This window comes from Dasypus novemcinctus, chromosome 22 (assembly GCF_030445035.2).
Source record: "Dasypus novemcinctus isolate mDasNov1 chromosome 22, mDasNov1.1.hap2, whole genome shotgun sequence".
NCBI lineage: Eukaryota > Metazoa > Chordata > Mammalia > Cingulata > Dasypodidae > Dasypus > Dasypus novemcinctus.
Window position 1 is genome coordinate 7,314,327 of NC_080694.1, and position 6,358 is coordinate 7,320,684.

A 6,358-nucleotide genomic window follows, 5' to 3' on the forward strand; every position below is an offset into this window, starting at 1 on the left:
AAAACGATGAATATGGTGTTTACTTCTTTTTTTATTTGGAAGGGAAATATTTTCCGTGGTAAACAAAGGTACATTTCTAGGTATTTATCTAAATATCCACTTTTTATTTTATTTATTTTTTATTTTTTGTCTTTATTTTTTAATGTTACATTCAAAAAATATGAGGTCCCCATATACCCCCACCCCCCTCACCCCACTCCTTCCCCCATAACAACAACCTCCTCCATCATCAGGAGACATTCATTGCATTTGCTGAGTACATCTCTGAGCACTGCTGAAGTCTTACTACCAAGGCTATATAAATGTGTTGGTATTTTCCACATCTTCAGAAAGCTCATTATATATAGCATTTTCTTAGCTTTTCTGTTTCTGTGTCAAACCTGGTCCTGACCCACCAGGCAACTTAGTGTTAGGACAATGTCTGTTGAAGACTCATGTTTCTCGCCAGAGCAAAGGCTAAAGAAACTGTTTTAGTCATAATGAGATTTGGGAGAGAGGGGGATCCAAAGAGGGCAGGATCCCTTTATGACAAGCTCATGTTTATTCACATTTACTAAATCTTCTGGGGTAAACTGTGTCCCCAGCAGGCAATTAGCAGAGGAAGTAACTAACCCAAGGGGATCAATGAGGGAGAATGGATATGCATATTTCCCTAATGTGGAGTATTCTTTTTTTGATACAGTATCATTCTGGAAACTCCTACTTTGAAAAGGAAGCCATCAGACTTCCCAACATAAAAAATAAACAATTGGTCTGTGTTGCCATCTTCCTCCTTCCATTCAGCTACAAAAAAAGAACATCTTTCTCATCCCCTTTAAAGCTAATCCTTCCTTCTGCAACTTGGATTATCTACATCATATAACTCCCTATAAGTAACCATGTCTTTTGTTTCTTTAGTGCAAAAAAATTTCACAGTAAAATCATCTAAAGGTATGTTTAGATTTACTGGCTCTCTTGTAATCTTATTCTTCTTCTCCAAACATTTAAATGTTGGATTATGCAAACATCAATTCAGCATCCTCATATCTCACCACAATTTAATTTCTCCCTAAGTGAGCCCATCTGCTAATAACTGCATTTATTATGAGTAGATTCCTCTAGTGAGGACCATATCCTCATATTCAACTTTCAAATGGTCATCTCCACTTGAAGAAGCACCCCAAATGAACTTTGTTCAAATCTAAGCCCTTGGTTTCACTGTTACATTTCTTCTAAAGTAAATGGCATCATCATCGGCCCAATTTCTGCAAGGTAGAAACTTGGGCCCTTCATCAATGGGCCATCGATAAGTTTATCTTTTTTATCCTTCATTAGATGTCCCAAAAATTACAAATAACACCTAAATATTTCTCAACAATTCTCACACCTCCAATGGTATTTGCAAATTTTAAGCAGAAAGAAGATATCTTATATTCTGATGCAGTTATCTCATTAAATAAAGGTTAAAATGAGTCAAAAATAAGTGTAGGGATTTGTACTTGTTATAAGAATTATCAGGATTAAAACCCAAGGCATCTTTTCTGAGTCAGTTGTTCTTTTCACTACATCAACATTAGCTGAAATGTTGAAATAACAGACTTTTTATAAGTTAAATTCTATACCTCCTTCAATATCCAGGTCCTTACATAACCCCTATATTGGTTTAGCCATCCTTGAACTTTCTCACTTCTGAAGACATATCCTGTTTGTTATTTTTATACTGCCTGTAGCATTTTGATATTATTTATGAATTTCAAAAAGAGATATAGTTTATGTTTGTAAACTGTAAAAGGTTACATTTACTTGATTAAATTAAAGTTAGGACTTGATTCAGTCATGTCAGTAGGGTGTTGAAATCCACCTGCTTGGTGGGCAGACACACAGAAAAAGACATGACAGAGGAAGAGAGACAGTGCAATAGACAGGCAGAGGCCCCAGGAAGAAAGATGAGCCTGATAGTCTACAGCTGACCTTGTGAAGAGACTAGAGCACCTATGGTGGGAAAGAAACAAGCCCCAGAGGGAGAGATGAGGCTTATATCAGCCTATGGCTGAGAAAGAAAGAAGTTGGGATCACAGAGTCTTAAAAGGAAGAAGGAAGGCTCAACCCTCACAGACATCACTCACCATCTTGCTTCAGTATGTGGCAAATGACTTTGGGTGAGAAAGTACCTCTTATGGTACCTTGAGTTGGACTCTTTAGGGCCTTGTGACTGTGAGCTTCTATCCCAAATAAATACCCTTTATGAAAGCCAACAGATTTCTGGTACTTCACATCAGCACCCCTTTGGCTGACTAATACATTCCCTAATATGAGATACAACAGAGTGGTTTGTGGTAATATTGATTGGGAATAAAAATCACCATAGAGCATTTTTTAAAATTCCTTCAAGGAATTTGGCATTTGAAATTTTTAACAAACATGTATTATCATAATTGATGGATTGTCCTCAAATGATTCCCTCTTCTTTCTTCACAACATGCATCCAAGAGAAATAGGGAAATCATTTATCAGCAACCCTCATGCCAATTAATTTCCCAAAGTTTGGGCCTGACACTAGATGTGGGTAATCTAGTGATGCCAGGGAAGGGAAGCTACTCAGCTACTGTCCCCTGCCCAGACAGTCACAGGAAGGGCAGATTTGATGAATAAAAACATTAACCTAGGGGAAACAGACTTGGCCCAGTGGTTAAGGCGTCCGTCTACCACACGGGAGGCCTGGGGTTCAAACCCTGGGCCTCCTTGACCCGTGTGGAGCTGGCCCATGCGCAGTGTTGATGCGTGCAAGGAGTGCCGTGCCACACAGGGGTGTCCCCCGCATAGGGGAGCCCCACATGCAAGGAGGGCACCCCGTAAGGAGAGCCACCCAGCACGAAAGAAAGTGCAGCCTGCCCAGGAATGGTGCCACCCACACTTCCCATGCCGCTGACAACAACAGAAGTGGACAAAGAAACAAGATGCAGCAAAAAGACACAGAGAACAGACAACCAGGGGAGGGGAGGGGAATTAAATAAATAAATAAAAATCTTAAAAAAAAAAAAAAAGAAAACATTAACCTAGCTCATGCTTCTAAAATACAAATCTATTTAATTACCCCAAGATTACTGCTTCCCATTTTGTACTGTTCCAACTCCTTGTCTGGCATGTAGGACCCTTCATTACTTAACAATTCAGACAGTTTTCTGTCTTCTCATCCGAATTATAAATCTTTGGTCTAGCCGTGCTACCTTTTATTTTGTTTTTTAATATTTCCATAATTTTTAATTTACTTCAGCTATAAAACATGCTAATCTCTCTACATATATGATTCTTTTTTTTTTTTTTTTTTTTGTAAGACATATATGATTCTTAAAAACTCTTCTTAGGTTGACTTAAATTTCCACATCCTTCTGGTCTCTCTGGGACAACTTCTTTCTCTGCTTCTTAGAAGTCCTAAGTGATGGGTCAGTCATTCCTTGGCTTGCTTACTCTTTTAATGAAATGATTAATGAACTTGGGCCAGCAAGACCTTCCCACTGTAGCGAGAGGAGAAAATTCTTTCTCACCTCACTAAAATGGTTCTTTATTTTGATAGATGTTTGAACCCACCATTGTTGCCTACAGTAGTCTATATAACCCAGTTCTTGCTATCATGCAAAAAAGTAGAATGTAAACTCATATATTTGCACAAAATTTCCCAAAATCAATATGCAAAAGTTCTTCATTATCAGAAAAGGAATGCACATGAAAAGACTACTTAGAGTGAAATCATGAGAAATGACAATCAGTGTTTAATAGTAAAAAGGGGAAAATCTTTGATTCAGATTTTATCCAGAAAATAAAATTCAAAATGAAGAGAATATGTTTTATATACAAAATATAGGTTATAATAGCAATAATAAATATTAATTACATGTGTTTTCTTTTTTTTTTTTTTTAAAGATTTATTTATTTATTTAATTTCCCCCCCTCCCCTGGTTGTCTGTTCTTGGTGTCTATTTGTTGCGTCTTGTTTCTTTGTCTGCTTTTGTTTCTTTGTCCGCTTCTGTTGTCGTCAGCGGCACAGGAAGTGTGGGCGGCGCCATTCCTGGGCAGGCTGCACTTTCTTTTCACGCTGGGCGGCTTTCCTCACGGGCGCACTCCTTGACACCCTTGCGTGGCACGGCACTCCTTGCGCGCATCAGCACTGCGCATGGCCAGCTCCACACGGGTCGAGGAGGCCTGGGGTTTGAACCTCGGACCTCCCATATGGTAGACGGACGCCCTAACCACTGGGCCAAAGTCCGTTTCCCTACATGTGTTTTCAGGACACAAAATACAATAGAGCTGTGATTCATCTCAGGAAATAGAATTCATAGTTAGGTGATTAGAACTGGTTCATTGATTCAACTATATATACAACTATACAGTTAGAGAACTGGGCTCCCTCCAGCAGCTTTGTTACCATTTTTAATGTATGGCTTTACTTCTTTTGGTGTTTTTGCCCCTCTGCACATCTCTACCAGGTTCTAAGTGGATGGAATACAGGGTGAAATAAAACTTCTTTTTCTTCATGACAGTTTGTTTAAGATGCAGCCATCCTGCAAAGTGAACTTGACCCAGTGGTTAGGGCATCTGTCTACCACATGGGAGGTCCACAGTTCAAACCCCGGGCCTCCTTGACCCATGTGGAACTGGCCCATGCGCAGTGCTGATGCATGCAAGGAGTGCCCTGCCACGGAGGTGTGTCCCCGTGTAGGGGAGCCCCACACGCAAGAAGTGTGCCCCATAAGGAGAGCCGCCCAGTGTGAAAGAAAGTTCAGCTTGCCCAGAAATGGTGCCGCACACACAGAGAGTTGACACAACAAGATGATGCAACAAAAAGAAATACAGATTCCCGTGCCGCTGATATGGATAGAAGTGGTCACCAAAGAACACGCAGCAAATGCACACAGAGAACAGACAACTGGGGGGAGGGGGGTAGAGAAATAAATAAATAAATAGTCTTTTTTTTTTAACTTAAAAAAAAAAAAGATGCAGCCATCCTAACTACATCCAGCTGAAACTTTGGATAGAATTAGCTACTTACACATCTATAGCTATGGGGAGGCTGCAAGACTGAACTACTGCATGGTTATAAATGAACGATGGACAGGACAAATGGCCTTATGAATGCTTTGAATGTTTGCATGTTCATCTTAATCTTGTAAAGGGTTTAGGTTTAGTGTATAAAAGGAATCTCATATTTGCTACTTAAATAATACAGTCTGAAGAAAAGACTGAAACAGAGATTGAGTAAACATTTCACCATATGCTGCTGCTGGGTCATAGAAAAGTCAGGACCAGGTGCATATATTCCATAGTATTTTTAGAATGTTGAAAATTGAGTAAGCAACTAATTAAAAGAAAATGGAATAAAATGGCCAAAGTGTGGTCCTTCTGGAAGGTCTTCATCACATTATCACTTTTAGGAATTCTTTGAGAATCATGTAAAATTTATACAAAGAATTCCCTAGAACTTTCTTAAGACTCCCTTTAAACTCTTTGTTCCTCAGAGTATAAATAAGAGGGTTCAACATAGGGGTCACGACAGTGTAGAGGAGGGAAACAAACTTACCCTGGTCTTTGTATTTACTCTTGGATGGCTGCAGATATATGAAGATGAAGTTCCACTGAAGATGACCACCAACAGGTGGGAAGAGCAGGTCCCAAATGCCTTCTGTCTCCCAGTGGTTGACTTGTTCGTCAAGACAGCCTGGCCAATGTAGGCATAAGAGACCAGGATGAAGGAGCAGGCACTACAAGGAAGAGGACACTAGCCACAAAATCCTCAACCTCATTGAAACTCATGTAAGCCAACTTGATGAGCACAGGGACCTCACAGATGAAATGGTCCACTTGGTAATGACCATAGAAGGGCAGCTGAAGAGTAAGAGCACACTGTATCAGGCTGGTGGCCACCCCACTGAGCCACACCATAGAAGCCAGGACCATCCAGAAACAGGGATGCATAAAGACAGTGTAATGGAGGGGACAGTAGACAGCAACCTAGCAGTTGTAGGGCATCATCGTGATCAAAACACACCCTGTGGCACCCAGTGCATGGGAGGCATAGTGCTGAACAATGAAGCCACCATAGGTAATGGATGTCATGGAATCCCACAAGTTTACCAGGAGCTGGGGAATCACACTGCTGGTGAAGCATAGGTCCAGGAAGGAGAGATGAGAAAGGAAGTAATACGTTGGCATGTGAATTTTGGGCTCCAGGTGAGATATTAGTATGATGGTAGTGTTACCCAAAATGGTTAGTAAATAAACAAAATAACTATAAATAGAACCTTCTGTAAATGAGGAGGATCAGAAAACCCCAACAGATGAAACCTGTCAGGCTGCTTTCACTGACACTCCTCAAAATCCTCAT

General features: G+C 40.3%; 1 pseudogene; it reads right to left on the reverse strand.

Annotated features, from left to right (window-relative positions):
• Positions 1–5,390: 5,390 nt before the first annotated feature.
• LOC105746571 (olfactory receptor 2G2-like) lies at positions 5,391–6,358 on the reverse strand (annotated as a pseudogene).